Raw genomic sequence first — 19,414 nt, forward strand, 5'->3', positions numbered from 1 at the left:
GCAGAGGGGCAAATGGGGTCGGTTGTCTGGCTGTCTCTCTTGACTCAGATCCCCCGTAAGGAGTGCCTTGCTTCAGTGTCAGTTCGGTAGCTCCTCCTCTCAAGAGACCTAGCCTCTAAACAACTACTGGCACAAACTAAAAACGTTCTTGTTGAATGAAGATGTTAACAGAAGGATGTAGAGGTGGCTAGAACCCTATAGTCGGACCTGAGTGCCAGCTGTCCTGAGAACCTTTTGTCCCCGAGGTACCATGAGGCCCTCGACCGTGCCTGGTTTCCTGGTTTAGATCTCGGTCCCGGTCCTGAAGTAGTGCATCGCTGTGGGCGCCGCCAGAGCGTCGCGACCGGCGAATTCCGACTGAGCCCGGAGTCCCGGGGGCTGCACTGCCCTGGCCCCGCCTAGGATCGTACGCAAAACCTGGAGCCACCGCGCCGTGGCAGCACCATTCCGACAGGCAGGGAGAGCTCTGGGCATGCTCGGATCCTGGGGAAGCCCAGCGTCGGGAAGGAAAAGACCCCTGGAGGGGTTGGTTAGGCTACCCACCGAGTCCCACCTAGCCATCTAAGACTCAGCCTTCTGCTGAGTGTTGGGTAACTCTCCTCCCCCAAGCAATGGTGGGAAGACCATTCAGTCAGCTGACGGCACACTCTGTCCTCTACCAGCTGCTGTGTGATCTGCTACCAGAGCCTTGCGCTCTCTGTGCCCTAAATAATACAAATGCCTACGCTTGGATCCGGAGGCGTGTGGGGATTGGGGGGAGGGGGGGGGGGAAGAACGTGAATGTATTCAGTCCACTTTAAATATTTTTCTCCTTGATGAGGCATGAATCCAGGGATTTGCACACCATAAGCATAAATCTCAACCATCGAATTTGCCCTGTCTCAATTTTGTCATCCTCTCATACGTAACACGGACTGCTAAGTAGAGGCATGGGGAATTCTTAGAGCTGTCCAGCTTAAAGTTGTTGGAGTAAAAGCGTTACCTTTCTTCTGCTCACCATTGCTTAAGCAATGGTCTCGGATTTGAGCTAGAAAATAGCAGTGAACCTTAAAGCCCTAAAGATGATTATTAATTTTTGTTTTGTTTTTCGAGATAAGGTTTCTTTCTCTGTGTAGCCTTGCTGTCCTGGAACTCAATCTGTAGACCAGGCTGGTCTCAACCTTCCACCTGCCTCTATCTCCCAGGTACTGGAATTAAAGGCATGTGCTACCCCAACAGGCAAGACTTTTTTTTTTTTAATTCATATTTCAAGTCATCATAACTAAACCAAGAACACAATAAAAGAAATAAAAGAATCTCCCTCCCCAACTGGAAACAAAGAAGATGCTCAAAGGGAGGGTAATGATTGATTGTATTCAGATACATTCATTGAAATAATTATTACAACTAGGTCTCTCTGGGTCCTTGATATGGTTCAGTGGGTAAGGGCACTTGCAGACAAGGCCCTCGTGGTGGAAGGCTATTCCTGCAAGCAAGTCATCCTCTGCCCTCCAGGTGTGTGCACATACATACATACACACAATAAATAAAATTATCATAAGCATGCTACAACAGGAAAACAAGGAATGAAAATATTGAAAGCAATACATTGTGAAAAGGTGGCATGGCCACACTCACTGAGAATGCAAATAATAGAATTTTGAAGCCAGGAGTGGTGGTGCAGGCCTTTAATATCAGCACTCAGGAGGTAGAGGCCATCAGATCTCTGTGAGTTTGAGGCCAGCCTGGTCTACAAAGCAAGTTCTAGGATAGCCAGGGCTTCTATGTTTTGTTTTGTTTTTAAAGTTAATTAATGTCTTGGTGCTGTGTTTGTGATAATAAACCCATAAAGACCTGGACATGGTGATACATTTCTTTAATCCCAGCACTGGAAGCAGAGGCAGTCAGGTCTCTGTGAGTTCTAGGCCAGTTTGGTCTACATAGCAAGTTCCAGTATAGCCAGGGCTCATTAGAGACACCCTGTCTCAAAAATCCTCTCCCAAGTAAATAACACACAAAAGATCCAATTAATTTTTTCTTGTGTTCATCTAAACTGCTGTGATTAGGTTTAAATGTGGCGTATGCTTTCCATCAATTCTTTCTTCAATCCTTACAGTAGGTGGTTTTGTTTGTTTTTATCTCAGTTTCACTGAAAACAATTACAGAGGTGGGTTCACAGCTGGGGACAGGGGTGGGTTCACAGTTGGTGACACACTGGGGAGGATTTGAAGGCAAGCCCATTGACCTCATAGCTAGTGAGGGTGTCGGGTTTTATGGTCTGTTACTCTGTGTAAAGGAGCTAGCCGTTGATTGATGAGTAAAGGAGACTGTCATTTTATTCTGCCTTTTGTGTGCCTTTCCCCATCTAGTCTGATGCATTTTTTAGTCTGCAGATTACTTTTAACGTCCTGGTCTCCTGTTACTGTTTTGTTCTTGGAGCCAAAATATTCAAACCCAGACATTTAATCTGGTGCAGCTGGATTGGCATGATGTTATTAGCCTTAATGACAGGTGATCTTATAGTCTTCATGCCCCTTCTTATGTGAATGGGGCTTTTGAATGGACGTGTAATCTTCACAGCTAGCTCTAAAGCAAATGACTCTCAGTAGTGAATGGGGCTGTTCTAAGCCCCAGAGAATGAGGCCAGGCCCAAAGGAATTCATATAGATAGATGATGTCCCTGGACATTCATTTGGGGGTGGGGACAGGGTCATGACTCTGGAGACACATTGTCCCCAGACCCCTTTAAGACTCAAGACTGTGGTGGGATGTAGAGTTAACGGTCCTGCTGCTGTTTGCTGGAGAAAAGCACCCCGCCCCAACAGCCCTTTTAAAATTAAGCGCCAATTTTCTCTTTGTCTTAGTGGTGTTGGCCCAGAAATCCAAACCCTCTCCGCAAACAACGAACCAGGGAAGTGATTTCATGACAGAGGAGATACACAGCAGGCTAAATATTCACCATTTGTTAGAGACTGGATTGATGGAAGAGAACAGTGTGAACAGCAAGCAAAGTTAGCAGCAGCCCCAGGAAGGCACCATTTGTGTGAACTGTCCAGTGACCAACACAGTATAGCAGCAATTGGTTGGGAGCATTAGTGGGAAGAGTTTCCTGGAAAAAACACCACAGCCCATCAGTCACTCAAATCAAGACTCAGGAAATCTGGACAGTGATTGAGTGGCAGGGCTCCCCACTGACTTGCTAATGCTTATGAATTATTTGTGCTGTTAATGCAAGCTCACGAGGGGTTCCAGAACAGAGAAGGATGGGTAAGTGGTACTGATGAAGCTGGGGGGGGGGGACGCCAGGGGGAAGGAGGAATAAGCCGTCAAGCCTTGTGCATAGGATGGCCTCCACTGAGACCAAAATCACCGGGTTGAACCATAGAAGGTTGCCATTATGTGGGTCAGAATGAACATGGGCAGCTTCCTGTGTTTCGATGCAGTGAGTGCACAAAGGAAAACTAATGAGCTGCATAAGCCTATGGAGGGTGGCTGGCTCTCACTGTTGCCTTTAGGGGTGGAGAAGCAGCCACAGAAGGTATCTTACATGTGTGAAAATGTCCTTAGAGTTTGCAGGCTCTCATTTTACAACAAGCCTGGTTTCTTTTATTGTCAGGGGAAGAAAAATAAAGCAAATGTTGAAGCTGGCTCAAGGGAAAGAATGTGGAAAGAGAGGAAAAGGGGTTACTTGGAGATTACAAAAAGTAAGAAGAAACTTTTCATCCAAAAAAAGCCTCTCCCCTGTGGTGGCAGCGGGGGGCACGGTCCCTGGTCCAAGAGTAAGAGAGAGGAGGAAGTGGTCAGTTATAAATTAAGAAGTCCAGGACCCCTCAAGGCTAGAACATTCATTCAACTATTTATTAGGCGCCTATTGTGTGTTCAGCATTGCTCTACATGCTTAGGAAACACCAGTGACAGAGGTCAAAACAAACACCCTTTCCCACCTTGTGGATAACAAACCTGAATGCCTGAGTTCAGAGGGATAGTAAGCAAGTCTTAGGGATATGACTCGGCTGATAGAGGGCTTGTTTAGCATGCATGAGGCACTGTTCCCAACACTGTTAAAAGTAGGCATGGTGACACCTGACACAGGCCTGTGATCCCAGCATCTGACCATAGAGGTAGGAGGTTCAAAAGTCAAGGTTGCCTGGCATAGGAGTAGATCCCTTTAATCCCCACACTCAGAAGGCAGAAATAGGTGAATCTATGTGAGCTCAAAGTCATCCCGGTCTACATAGTGAGTTCCAGGCTAACCAGGAAGACACAGTGGGACTCTGTCTCAAAAGACAAAACAAAACAAAAAAAAACCCCACAAAACAAACAAAAGACCCACACTAAGGTCTCCTCAGCTGCATAGCAAGTTTAAGGCCCTCACGGGCTACGGAGACAACCATTTTATATAAAACCAAGAAAAGTATTTAAACAGAACTGAAGGAGAGGAGGGAGTTATTCACACAGGGTCTGAGAAGAGAATCTTCTAACAGCCAAAGCAGCAACTCCCAATACCCTTGAGGGAGCAGATGTGCAAGAATGAAGCCTGAGGCCTTGAAGAAAGCAGCAGAGAACAAAATGGAGAGCATTGAGGACTGAGAAGAGAGCCTTCACCACCAGCACTAAGAAGGGCTTGGCCCTCCAGAGATAGCCAGTTTCCTGGCAGCTAAATGCACCTGCCAACACATCCAAATGTAAATGCTGTTCCTGATCTACTTGACAGTGATCACAGACTCAAATAAGTGGTTGAAAATCAGCTAGCAGCTGACGAGGTCAGCCAGGCATGCAGACTGGGAAGATAACATTAACTATTTCTCTCAGGATGCTTGGACTTTTGGGTATCCCCATGCAGGCCCTTAGGACTGCATGCATACACCTTAGGACTGACAGAACCGGACCACAATAGACCCTATGAATTAGCTGCTATTTGGGAAAACAAAATAGTAAGTCGAAGACATTGTGTGGTCCAGTTGTGGAAACCCAATGCATTGAGGCTTTAGAAACAGAATGACAAGGAGAAATCAGAGGAAGGATGCTGTCATCCTGAGCTATGGCTGCCATATTTTTAACCACTGAATGAAATGGTCACTTTCCAGAACCTAGACAGAAGGTTCCTATCCTCACCAAACAAAAGAGCAGAAGGGAAAGGAAGAGGGGATGTAGAGAGGGCATGCCTTCCAGACGTCAGGCTCTCTGCCCTTGACCTTGGCTCCCTCTCCAGAGGCTAATAGCAGCTAATCATGAGACAGGAGAGGAGGGAGTGATGAGGCTAGTAATCACAGTGGTGATGTTTGCTAAGGGGAGTGGACCTTTAAATAAACATATTAGAGTACTGGAGTGCTGGAGCGCTGGAGCGCGTAGGATACACAGAAAACTGACCCCAGAGAGGTCATTACATCCCCAGGAGGAGCCGAGTGAGTCAGTGAGAGGAGGGGTACACATTTAACTTGTACCCTAAACATTTTGGTGTCTTTTGAATTTTTGTACCATGTGATATATCTAGCCAATTTAACTCTAAAGGCATTGTATCTCAAGGGAAAACAATCAAGAATTCATGATCTTTTTTGCTAAATATTTTGCTTCTTGTTTCTACTGCCCAAGAGCAAAGCCCTGGTTGTTTGACACATCAAGGCTCTGGCTACATCAGGACACAGTAATGTACAGGGTGCTGGAAGGATGCCCTGACTCAAACACTTTTAACTCCTCTTGGAAATTCACATGATTGAAGGGTGGAACAGGAAACAGAACTTTGGATGAGGATAAAAGAGAAAGAAAAATGGTCACAGTCACCTTGGGGTCAGGAATGATGCTTTCCTGACATCACTGGTCCAGCACTATGGGGCTGAGAAGCCACTGGGAGAACTTTGATGCCTAGGCCTCTGCGGGAACTCACATCCAGGCAAAGGCATCACCTGAGAACTCAGCTTGCTTGGCTCTCTAGTTCATCCCTGAGACACCAGAAACTTGATCTGTGCCCAGAACACTACGCCCCACCTCCTGGTGACATTTCAAGAACAGAGTTGCTGCTGGGCTGCCCAGTGCTCTGGTGACCTTCTAGCACCGCACAGATGACACATCACAGGATTTCCTCAACTGCGCCCTGGCGTCCTGCTGCGATGACTTTTTCATTTTTTCCATGGGACACACATCCATTGCATCACGGTACAAACAGGCTATCCGGCATTGCCTCTGTAAACATGAGTCACATGCGAAGTTAAAGGGCTTCGTGCTCAGTGTGGGGGACAGCAGGGCTCCCAAGGCACATCACCTTCATGTGAGGGATGTGGCCTGCCGAGGTGCCCAAGTGGAGCTCTAAGGCAGAAGTCACAGAGGCCTGCCTACACATGCATAGCTTTTCTTCATTCCTAACTTTGCCTCCCGTGATACAGTTCTCCAGCAGTCACAGCACATTTCCATTTCTTCGTCTTTGTCTTGTGTCACTGTGACAGAATATTTGAGTCTGAATGATTTATAAAGAGAGGTTTATTTTGGCGCATGGTTTTAGAGGCTGGGAAAGCCTAATTGGGCAGCCCCATCTGGTCATCTTGTGAAGGTGTCGTATTGCTCTGTGTTGTGGTGAAAGTGAGAAGTGGAAAGAAAAAAAGCTAGGAGGGGCTGCCTCGCTCCATCACCATCTACTGCTTTTGTTGTTGTTTCTTTTTGTTTTGCAGCAAAATCTCAAACTAGCCTGGTCCTGACTTTGTAGCCTAGGCTCATCTTGAACTCCAACCTCAGTTTTCTGGGTGCTGTGCAGGTTACAGGCATACAGTATAATCTGTTTTTTGTGGTGAGGGGGAACTAGTCCAGTCTTTTGAGAAAGTGTCACTCTTTAGACCCCCATCATTTCTCAACATCACTACACAGTGAGTCAAGCTCAACACAGCTTTTGGAGGGAAGAAACCTAACTCAAACCATAGCAACCTTTTGAACTTCCCTCGGGTCCTTGATGCCACCACAGCCTTGGTCATCCCAACCCAAGCATCTTCTTTGCTTCCCCATGAAGAATGAAAATCGCCCTCATCATCCTTCCAGAAGGACTCAGACCACCAAGTCCACCTGCTGAAATCCACTGTGTTTAAACTTGTCTCCCTGTTGCATGGATTCTACCAACCTCCTGCCCTACAGGGTGCCAGGACCTTTCTTTCCTGCTTCACAACACAATTTGATCTTCATTTTACTGTTAATGTGCATTTGTCCTTTGGAAAACTTCTGGAAATCCCCTAAAAGTTCTCCCAAACGCCAGAGACTGCAGCTGTTCCTCCCAGAGCATGAAAAGACGGTGCCTCAGTCGCTTTTCTCATTGCTGGTTGTCAGCTGCTGTGTGGGCGCTGGGAACGAAACCTCTGCAAAAGTAGTAAGTACTCTTAACAATGAATCCATCTCTCCAGGCCCATGGAAGGGAGGGTTTATCTTGGTACAGGCCATCACAGCAAGAAAGGCACAGCACAGCAGCAGGAATATGGAGTACCTGCTCACTTTGCATCCACAGTCACCAGGCAGAGAGTGATGAATACCGGTGCTCAACTTGCTTCCTCCTTTTGTTTCAGTCTGAGACCCCAGTCCATTGGATTTTGATGTCCACATTCAGGGTGGGTCTTCTTGCTTAATTAATCCAGTCTAGAAATTCATCTATAACATACTCAAGGTCTGCTCCCTCAGTGACTCTACACAATCAAGATTAACCATCACAAAATATGAGCCCTTTCTGGAAAAATAAACAAACAAACAAACAAACAAACAAATAAATAAATAAAGTTTGCCTGTCCCCTATGAACAAAAAGTCTGTTGTGTCTAATAGTTGTTGGTCAGAAATCCTTCTAGAACTTGGCTTGCCAGCTTGGTAATTGATTAAGTATTAGCTAGATTGAAGAGATGTAGAGGGATATGGTGAAAAAAATCTGGTAATGTCCTGAATGGTAGAATAAATCTGGGATTGGGTGTCCTGAGCACTCTCAATGTCTTGCCTAAGTGAAGCAGTCAAAGGAGCTAGGGCTTTACTGTCCCCCACCCCCTTCTCCCTAAAGGAGTCACCTGCAGGTGAAGGCCACACCCTTTCCTTGTCTCCCTGTATTGCTGAGTGAGCTGTTTCCAAACCAGCTCTGGGGCCAGTAACCTCCACATTTAGGCAGAAGGACAGACAATAGCACAGCCAGTAAAATCACTCATCGAAATTACCAGGTAATAATGAGAGGGTGAAAATCCTTCTGTGTCTCATGGTTTCAATTTCACTGCAATCTGGAATCACGTACAGTCTCAACCACAGGAAGCTGCCCCTGTGACAATGTTTCATCTTCACACTATTGGATAAACACTCTGGCCTGTAGGTCTCTTAGTGATGTCAGTCTGTAGTATCCAGCTTTGTTCGCATGGGCAGGCGGAGGGACCCCTTCCTCCTGCATTTATATTCCCTCAGATTCACACATTAACACATTATATTCATCTGTACAAATCTGCGATCCCAACTGTGAACTCTCTCACGACTTTTCTCTTTATACTTGAGGCCAAGACAGAATCTGTTACTGAGAGTGACAAGTGAGCGAATGGGTTGAAATTGGTTGACCTTATTTTTCTAGAGATTTATTTTAAGTGTGTGTGTGTGTGTGTGTGTGTGTGTGTGTGTGTGTGTGTGTGGTGTGTGGTGTGTACTCATGTACATATACAAGTACATGAGTGCAGGAACCCTTGAAGGCCAGAAGTATCGAGTTACTGGTGGTTGTGAGCTACCTGACATGAGTGTTAGGAACCAAACTTGGTTTCTCTGAAAGAGCAGTCCTTGCTTTTAACCACTGAGCCATCTCTGCAACCCGGTTACCTTATTTTTATTTACTTATTTTGTTTGATGCTGGAGGTTGAACCTTGATCTTGCATGCTAAACAAGTTCTCTACCACTGAACTATGCTCACAACCACTGAACTTTGCTCACAGCCAATGAATTATGCCCACAGCTACTGAACTATGCTCATAGTCACTGAACTATGCTCTCAGCCAGTGAACTATGTTCACAGCTTTAGAGTACCTTATTAACACATTCAAGTCAAACAGTGTTTGTGTGTTTGTTTTTGAGACAGAACCTCATATCTCTCAGGATGCCCTCAAACATATGATGTAACAAAGTATGACCTTGGACTTCTGACCCTCCTGCCTCCACTTTCCATATTCTGAGACCACAGGTATGAAACACCATGCTTGGTTTATCCAATGTTAGAGAGCAAACACGGGGCCTGTATAAGCTAGGTCGTTACTCTATCAGCCAAATTATATCCCCAGCCCTAAGCTAAGTCTGTTGGCTTATGAAAGCTAATGGATTTTTTCCCATTACACTAGCTCAAACCCCCCCCACACACACACACACAACCAGTACATATTTCAAATGCCAGTTCATGTGAGGGAATACTTTCCTAACAGTGTTATCTAGTTGCTTCTCAAGTTCCCTGGGTTGAGGTCATTCTTTGTAGTTTGTGTTGGGCGCCTGACCCAAACACAGCCCATGCCAGTTATGAGGAACAGAAAAGACCAGTTTTCCATAGTTTGGACAAAGGGGCAGCCGTGGGAACATGTACAGCTTTCTCCAGTTGTGGTAAAATTAGGAAAAGCCAACCCAGCCAGGCTGCAGTGTGTACTCGTGTGGGAAACAGGGACAGATGAAGGATGTCAACTGAGAGGAAACCAAGCAAGAGGAAATGGGCCTATTCTGAAAGGTTAGCCCTGTCAGGCCAGCTTTTGCTCATGGAACAGAGAGAGGCATGCATGCTTCTCATGTGGGAGAAAACTGTCTCTTCAGCTGTTTGCTAGGAAATACTGAAGCAATCTTGAGTGCCTCAGTGCGTAAGGGGAAAAAACATGGACTCAATCCATTCAAGGGAAAAAATATCCAGGTGAAGACCAAGACTTCTTCTCTCAAATGAATCATGATGGCTAGTAATAGAGATACAACCCAAGTGACTAAAGGAAGATTAAAATAGCATGTCTCCTTGCTTATTGTGTAACTTGGTTATTGGCAGGGGTTGTAATGGCATGGGGCATTTCTAGTGGTACAGTTTAGGTCATGATACCGCAAAGCTGTACTCACAATACTGCATAGTAAACAAAGACACTTGTGCACCACAAATGTCTAGAAGATGACCAGCATGATGGTTCAGCAGGTAAAGGTGCTTCTGGCAGAGCCCGAGACCTGAGTTCCAGCCCCAGAACCCGCAGCACAAAGAGATCTCTGTGAGGGTACCAGCATAGTTCCTCTCCCTCCCCAACTCAGCAAAGCAAACAAAATATTTTAAAAGAAAAATTCCCCCATGAAACTTCAACGTCGTTCCCAGAAACAAACACACAAAAGATACAGGAGTATGCCTGTAACTTGGGCCAGGATTTCCTGGTGGTCCTCTGGGAGGCCCAATGGCTGCTTGGCAATAGTCCAGTGAGGATTCTTATATCCCATGAGTGAGGAAGAGTCCCCAGGATTCTAGGGGAGATCTTAGAATATCAACTGGATTCCTTTCTGTGGGAATTATTACTGGACCCCAAAGGAAAGAGAGAGGACACACAAGAGAATCCTTAGACTGGGAGCCTGCCAGACCAACTGATACACGGCAGTGACATGCAAAGAAGTGACCCTCTGGTGTCCACACCACTGTGACTTCCCTGCTGTGTTGGCTCAGCATGGCTTCATTTTGATTTGACCAGAGGGGACATCAGTGGATGCAGCACAGCAGGGACTAGATGGACATCAGCTTGTTTGTGCTGGCCCTGGTAGAACCCTGACACCATTAACCAGACAAGAAGCCTAGAACGGGGCTGGCAGGTCCTGCTTGGCAGAGCATGTGTCTGAGGCCCTGGGCTCCATCCCCAACACCAAGATTAACTTCTCTGTGGGGAGAGGTCTGGCTGTGCAAAGTTTTAGCTGAATATGAAGCAGATTGCTAGAGCTGAATCATAAGAAACACGAGAAACTGGTGCCACTTCCAGGCATTGTATTTCCATGGGGCTCTGTTACCAGCCACATAACTAAGGCAGTCAGAGAAAGGGACCCCTTTGGCTTTGCCTAATCCTTGGATTCACCTAGCCCCAGCTCAACATTGCCTCTTATAGCCCTACCACTGCCCCTTGTTATTATTTGGATTTTTAAAATAGGCGTAAAATAGGTTGGATACCATTATAACATTTTCAAACAAATTAGGTTTTGTGTTTTTTTTTTTTTTTTTTCGTCAACTCCCCCATCCCTGCCATTCTTCTCCCATTCTGGTGGCAGCCCCTCCCTTACTATTTTAAGTCAGTGGTTCTTAAACTCTACCTAAAAGAGCTGAGACAAAACACGTTTCCTTAAGGGAACTATGTTATTGGTCTTACTCACTAGTACATCCCCATGTCTGGATGGTATCCATCATGTAGCCAGACCCAAGCAATGTTTGTGAGTAAATGAGCAAACGGACCTTGGAGGTTCATTTAAAGTGTGGATCACAGAGTGCCTCTGGAGATTAGTTTGGGAGGTTTAAGTGGGCCCAGGTAACTGAGTTGGCTTGAAGACAGCTGAGTGATGCTGAGACAGACAGCAGAAGGACATACCAAACTAATGTTCCAATAACTCTGATTTTGAGCCTCCTAGAAAACCACTTCAGAGTAGCCCCTGGTCTTCACAAAGGGCAGAGAGTCACAGACTAGATTATTAAGGAGATCCTGGGTGAAACTGGTCCACCAGTAAGGATAGGCACCAGGCACCACAAACCTCTGAAAGGCGTGTGGCAGTCAACTGTCCTCTCACTCCTGCTTAGTTAAATGTCACCACACCAGACTCCCAGCCTTTGGGGAAAAGCTCTCTGTGCATCTTAATGGCTCATTTGTCAAACAGATGAGAGCAGCATCTGCCTTCCGTATGCTGTGAGGATGGAATAATTAAGGTGTATGATCCCATGTTAGAACTTCAAGCACCATGCACAGAATCAGGAAGGCTTTCACTACACATATATCACACAGAGGGTTAAAACAGTTCATCTAAATTATTTATTTACTTTTCATTATGTAGAAGCATGTGGATCTATGCGGGGGTCTGTGCATGCGAATGCAATTGCCCCCGGAGAGCTGCAGAGCCACTGGAACTGAGCTACAGGTGGTTATGAGCTACCTGAAGTGGGTGCTGGGACCCAACTCAGGTCCTCTGCGAGAGCAGAACAAGCTCTTAACCTATCGAGCCACCTGTCCAGCCCTAACTTAAGGAAACCAATTAGAATTCATTACCAGAGGCAAATCTTTGAGATCCCTGCTGAAAAATTCCTCAAGGAAAGGTATCCTTGGACACTTGAATGTTTTTGATTGGTTGGCTTCTGCTTTATTTTTTTGATAGGGTTTCTCTGTGTAACCCTGGCTATCCTAGAACTCATTATGTAGACCAGGCTGGTCTTGAACTCAAAGAGATCCACCTGCCTCTGCCTCCCAAGTGCTGGGAATAAAAGTACGTAACTGCTCTGGACCTGTTTGGATCCTTCCCTTGGTGAATGTCACTTGGTATTTCAGCATCTTTGCAGGTTAATTTAAAAGAGCTAGCCAGAAATGTGCCTAAGTTAGGCTGAGCATTCAGAACTAATAATAAGTCTCTGTGTCATGATTTGGGAACGGGTTGGTGGGCTAAAAGAAAAAGCCTGGTACAGCCCTGAATTGGAAGTACTGGTCCAGAGGGACTGGCCTGCACCAGGATGGCTCTCATGGTTCTATATGAGAAAAAATTCCATATAAAAAGTACTTCATATAGCTGTTTCATCAGCACCTAAGAAATAAGAGACTCTTTACCCTATAGCCTGAAAGTGGCCGTTGGCATTAGATCTTCTGCAGCTGGAGTAGTTGCTCCACAGATGGATGGGAACTGAACTCTGGTCTCCTGCAAGAGAGTATTTATTCAACCATTGGCCCCTCTCCCCAGCCTAACACTGTTCTTGATTGATGTGTGGGCATAGAACACAGGGGATGATCTGGTATACCGTTCTAGTGGTAAAATCTGACTTAACTCCTGTTAAATTAGTAAGTCGAATGAGACAGTTTGCCCTGCATCTTCTCCTGGATGATCCTTCCTCAAACAAAAAGCTACTACGGTTAATTTGGATTACCTGTCCTCTCATCCATCCACTCCACCTGGTGGCCAGAAGATACTCTGTATGCATCTGAATGTAGAGATGAATGCAATGAGTGATCTGCTTTTAGAGGGATCAGAGACTAACAGAAGAGGCATGTCTTAGTTCTTTGTTGTTGAGATAAAATACCTTGACAGAACCAGCTTAAGGTATTTTTGGTTCATAGTTCCTGGGTTGTAGTGCATCAAGGTAGCTCATCACCCCAGACCTGCAATCAGGAATAGAGAGCCATGATCACCTGCCGCTGCTCAGCTCCCTTTCTCTACTGATACAGTCCAGGGTCCCAGCCAGGGAACTGTGCCACCCACAGTGGGCAGAGACCTTCCTATCTCAATTAGCTAACACAGTCAAGATAATCCCTGTAGGCATGTTCAGAGGCCCATTCCTAGGTGAAGTCTAGATTCTATCGAATTGACAACACCAACTACCACAGGACCATAGACTATTATAAGGTGGTGGGGCATGGTGGGGCGCTCCTTTAACCCCAGCACTTAGTGGGTAGAGGCAGGGAAATCTCTGTGAGTTGGAGGCCAGCATGGTTTACAAAGCAAGTTCAAGGACAACCAGGGCTACATAGATGGACCCTGTCTCAAAACCAAACAAATGAAAAGGAGAAAGAGAAATTAGCTTGTGAAGCAGTTACGATGCTAATGCAAAGCAGAGGATGTTTGGGGGAATGACACTTCCTGGTGTTGGGCATTCCTCATTCACCTGTCCAGATGTGTTTTTGATTTTCATCCTTTTGGCTTTGAGTCCAGAGAAGTTGCCTTTGACGGCTTGGACCCTGGGATTCTTTGGCTTCTATGTGTGTCCAACCACTGAGAGACAACATCAGCACCGAAGGGAGAAGGTGGAATGGATCTTTACTTCACCCTGCCCACTGGCTGCCTTTTGGCAGGTGGCTGCATCCTGTCCTTAGCTCCTCTCAAAGTCTGCAGCTTGCCAAGTTCTTCCCAAGCTCCTCCTTTCCCCTGTAAGTCTGGGAGAGGTACTGCTTCCCCTGCCTGCAGATGCCCGGACACTTTCTCATCTTTATTTCCTTTAACCTGTTTAGCCCTCTCTCAGGGATCTCTCCATGACACACTCTCCAATTACCTTTTTGAGTGTGCCCTGTGCTTCCTGCAAAGCTAGGAAAACAAAAACATTGCCTGGAAAGGTCAATAATTCTGGGCCCAGTGCAGCTCAGTTCAATTCAATTTAGCAAACATTGACTGAGTGAGGTCCTCTCCATCAGGCTTTGTGCCAGGAACTGGGGACCGAGAAAACACAGACACAGAACCTACAGGCGGGGACCCAGCCACAGCTTCCTGGGAGACAGGATGCAGGGAGAATATGGGGGAGGGGCACTTAGCTGAAGTGCTAGGTACCAACCATATGCAAGTGATGGGCAGGGGAGGGAACAGCTGAGTCTAGGACTATGAAGTACTTTCACCTCTAGGTTACCTGTGCTGGTTGAGTGCCCCCAGTATCTTCTAGTTGTCGTAATTTTGGCTTCCTTTCTTTTCAAGCATCCCCAAATCTACTGGCTTACCTAAGTAGTCCCCACTAGCTCCCAGTAGAGGAGCATCTGAGAGAAAACAAGGAGGCGTGGCATCATGGGCCTGGGAGCCCTGAGGTGAAGATAACAGTTGTGTCTGATATGTGCCCTAGATGGGCCCTAGATTCCTGAGGCTATGAGCTACCTCTGCTGACTTGAAGGGAGGGTGAATCTGGCAAACTCTTTTTTTTTAAATTAATTTATTTGCATTTATGTACATTGGTGTTTTGCCTGCATGTAATTCTATGTGAGGGTGTCAGATCCCCTATTGCAGGAGTTATAAACATTTACAAACTGCTATGTGGGTGCTGGGAATGGAACCCATGTCCTCTGGAAGAGCAGTCCCTGCTCTTAACCACTGAGTCATTTTTCCACCCCCTCAACAGACAATGAGATTTCACCTCCTCCAGTGAAAAAGAAAACCCTAACCCTGTCTTACTGACAAGCCTGGGGATTAAATCCAGAGTTCTGAGCGTGTAAGGTAAGTACTCTACACTGATCAACACCCCTGCCTCACCCCACCCCCTTTTGATATAAGGTCTCACTGAGTTGTTGAGGCTGGCCTGGAACTTGTGATAGGGTCTCTGATAATTCGTCACAGCCATGAGTTTAAGCAACACCCTTGGTTGCTAGACTCTTGGATATTTGTCTCTGACCCACTTATCTGTTTCTTCTAGGGCCCAGCAGTGTGCCCAGAGCATAGTGAAAGAGTGGACAATATCTGTTTTGCTGAACTAAAATAAATTGTTTTAGCAGTAGAATTAGAATAACCGGTGAGGTTATGAGTTCTATTACACAGAGAAACAGTGTCTCAAAAAACCAACCAACCAACCAACCAACAACAAACAGTGATCTTATCATCCTCGTTTGAAGAATGAGATGACTATGGCTTGACACAGAGAAGGACCCGCAATGTTTATGACAGAGCTGGGACTTGGTACAGAGGACCATGTGGGTTGGGACTGCCAATAGGAATACTGCTTGATGGAACACCTGCTCTGTGCCAGGAACTGTTTGGGACACGTTTAACCGATTCTCTCAACCCTGCTGCCGGTCTTGGAGGTATAGATGTGAGCTCCTGGTTTTACAGTTAGGTCCAAAGGCTCCAAGCAATGAATCTATGACCATAGCAAGAAGAGGAAGGGCTTCTGCTCAAACCGGCACACCATGCTTTGAGTCACCAACTTCATTCAGGGACAGGAAGAAAGGGAAGCTACGGGTCGAGTTTTATTTGTAAGACATTCATACTTAAATACGCCTCTACACCGTGGCTCATTTTCCCTTCACCACCTCAAAGAAAAGGAGAAAAAGGAAATTTAAAAAGAGACGCATGAAGCATCTGGATTTTAAGAACTGAGATTTTTGGAAAATTGACAGCAGTAGGGATAATGTGAATGAGGCTGGACCAGGCTCCCCCTGCTGTTGAGATGTGTGAATCTGACCATACCCTGAGCTTCATCTGCTTCCTTATCTCTTTTCAGAGAACTTTCATGAAAGTTTTTTTTTTTTTTTTTTTTTTTTGGGGGGGGGAGGGTGTTATATGTGGGGTGTGCTTAATTTTGTCATCAAGCACAAGTCTTTGGTGCCCTCTACTGTTCAGCTGAAGTATTGTTGTTTGATTTTGTATGTTGTTTTCTTGAAAGCAAGGGCTACAGCTTTTACTGCCACAAGAAGCCATGAGCTATCAAGTTCATCCACAGAAGTCCATAATGTAACAAAGAGAAAGCCAGTTGCCTTCATTCCCATCGGACTCAGGAGTCCAGTTGATCTCTCCCACACAATTTCGATTATTTCCCTAAGTGCTGCCTCCTGACTGTGCAAGCACACACCCTCTCCACAGGCCCAGCAGCACTCCTTCACTATGGTCACCACAATGGATGCCAGCTGCCCAGGGACATGCCTGTCTTTTTAACTAGAAGCCTGGTGTCACTGGCCTTCGTAGTCCCTCCCTGCCCCCTTGTACAGCATAGGACACATGAGTGCTCCAAGTAAGTTAAACCAAAGGATGACGGCCCGACAGAAGAGCAGATGAACCAAAGAAGACACAGTGAGCTGAGAAAGAATGTCAGGGATGAGGAGAAGCAGTGAGGTGTGTGTGTGTGTGTGTGTGAGTGTGTGTGTGTGTGTGTGAGGGGTAGAGTGTGTTTCTGAGTTGGCTCCCTGGTTCCAAACTTTTGGGGTTCAGGGTGTCAGCAGATGGAGCTGGGATAGAAGGAGGGCTTTGAGGATACTGCTGCTGGTACAAGCGCTCACCATGTGAAGGTGTGGTACTCAGAAGTATCCTTAGGGTTTGTGTGTTATTCGCCAGTGAACATTATATACTTGAATGGTACTCGAGAGGGACTTAGCCATCTTGAGCTTGGTTAAGTGTCTTCCCTGGAGTCCTCAAATTCTAGAGGCCAATCTGCACTGTGGCACAAGTGATTTTCTTGAATTCCAGATCCATCCTCGTTCCCTGAAGCCTACTTACAAGGGTAGGGTAGGTTGTTGAGTTTTTTTTGAAGGTATTTTCCACATTTGCTGTCTTAAAAAAAAAAGGGGTGTGTGTGTGTGTGTGTGTGTGTGTGTGTGATTTTCCTCCTAACAAGTGTGTGTGAATATGTGTGTGTGTTATGTATGTGTGTGTGAATATGTGTATGGTGTGTGTGTGAATATGTGTGTATGGTGTGGTGTGTGTGTGTGTGTGTGTGTTATGTGTCGCACACCCATGCATTTCTTTGGTATGGACACAGATGTTCTGTGGGCTCTCCCTGTACCTAGAGTTGCAGGTGGTTATGAGATGTCTGATCTGAGAATCAAATTTAGAACAACTAGAAGAACACTGAGTGTTCTTAACTGCTGAGCCATGTCTCCAGTCCCTATCATTTGTTGTCTTACAGTCTAGCTTTGTCATGCATGCTGGGCAAGCACTCCACCACTGAGCTGCATACACTCCCGGGAAGAAAGCTAGTCATTGACAGCCCCCAAACCTCTGAAATTCATCTCTGGTTGTCACAACCATCGGACTTTTAGTGCTTGAATTTCTGGGCTGCTCTCTCATAAAATACTCCATCCTTAGTTCCTAGAAGCAATACCCCTAGTCTCTCTTGCAGGTATTTCCCCCAAGAACTTTACTTTGTCATTCCAACTGTGCTGTGCTAGGCCTGCAGATTCTCCCGGGATGACCTCATCCCCTCTCCTGACCAGCCGCCTGCTGATGACTCATCAAGACTATCTCAACCCATCATTACTGAGCCCTGCGAACCATCTATCCGGATGCCTTTTTTATACCTCTACCGACATCTCATTGACAATATGCTCAACATGCCCTTGAAGGCTCTCTTCATTTTCCCACCCTCCCTAGAGAGGCTTGTCTCTTCTGTGTTCTTTACTTCAGCAGGTGCCTCCCTGGAGCTGGCCTGGCTTCCTGCTTCTAGAATATACTATTGTTATGCAGTATTCACAACCCCTCACCATTTTGACTCAGAGTGTATTTCGATTTGTATCACTTGGACTTGGCTCCTCTATGTGTCTTGCTTTGAATAAGGGGATGGCCATATGGCCTTTTCTCACAGAATCTCATGGTACTGTGCTGGGGCCTCACTGTCTCTCCCCTGGCACTTCTGCCATCTGTGGTGAAAACAGCAAGCTGGAGATGTTACAGGTCGCTGTTAGCCTTCCACCTGGATCCCTGGATGGGCGATGCTTGGAGCAGACCTGAACTTGTCCAGCTGAGCCAGCTGGAGCCCAGTGGACCCACAGACACACAAACAGGACATAAGTGCATGTGCTGTAAGCCACTGGGACTTCTGTTCGCTTTGGCTCCTCACTTGCCTCATCCAGCCTTCCCATTTCACCTCCCACATCTGTCCTGATTCTTCCAGTTATCTCCTTTGCCATCACTGCCGTCACTGACCTGGCTTTTTACCATCAGACTCTTACAAGGCTTTCCCCTGATGTCCTCGTGTTCAGTCTTGTGCTCTCCAGTCTAATCTCTGCACACCAGCAGGAGTGACGTTCCTAAACTCCATTTACATTCCGGTCACAAGGGCTTGTCGTCACTCTTAGAGAAACACCCACACTCGTGACACACGGGGCCCTCAGTGCTTTGGGAGGCTCTAGATCTCTGTGCTGTTTTCACAGCTGCTCTTCTGCGTTTTGAGCCCCACCCCTGGTCCTTTCAGATCTCCGTGTTCTTTCTTGCTCACTTTCTTCTGCCACGTCTTTCCCCCTTACCTTGGCCAGTGTCACCTCTCTCCCATCTCATCTCTCAGGTGTCAACCTGCAAGCAGTTCCGTGGAGGAAATCCCCACTCACTCCCAATGGTCTGGGTGACATTCATATTCCATTCATTTGCATAGTTACCTTGGCTTGCCCATCAGGGCATTTATCAGACTCCTCCCCAGCTTCAGGTTCCTATCTTTCCCATCAGACTTCCACAAAAAGAGAGATGATGTCTAGTGTGTCAAGTGATTAAATGGGGTCTGCAGTCCGTCATTCTCTGAACTCAAGAACTACTTGCTGAAGTGAGTGTTCAGTGCAAATAATACGAATGGGCTAGATAATTTCAAGATGGAAATGAGAATCGAGGAACACAGATGGAGAAACCGAGGCACAGAGAGAGTTGAGATTGCAATCCTGGAGGTCATCTGTGGCAGACCTGGAAATGGGGGGGTTCTAATGGAGATCCTGGGGGCGTTGTTTGCTGTCAGGCTTATCTAAGACTAGAGGGTGCTTTGCCTTCAGCAGCTCAATGAAGGGAGTTAATTAGATTCTTGGGTCCTTCCCTTGACTCCCCTCAAATAGCTGATTCAGA

General features: G+C 46.3%; 1 protein-coding gene across 1 annotated transcript in view; it reads right to left on the reverse strand.

The window, feature by feature from the left end:
* Ptpn3 (protein tyrosine phosphatase non-receptor type 3) overlaps nucleotides 1-19,414 on the reverse strand; it is a 149,533-nt gene that overhangs the window by 116,034 nt on the left and 14,085 nt on the right. The window lies entirely within an intron of this gene.

This window comes from Phodopus roborovskii, unplaced genomic scaffold, assembly GCF_943737965.1.
Source record: "Phodopus roborovskii unplaced genomic scaffold, PHOROB, whole genome shotgun sequence".
Lineage (NCBI taxonomy): Eukaryota > Metazoa > Chordata > Mammalia > Rodentia > Cricetidae > Phodopus > Phodopus roborovskii.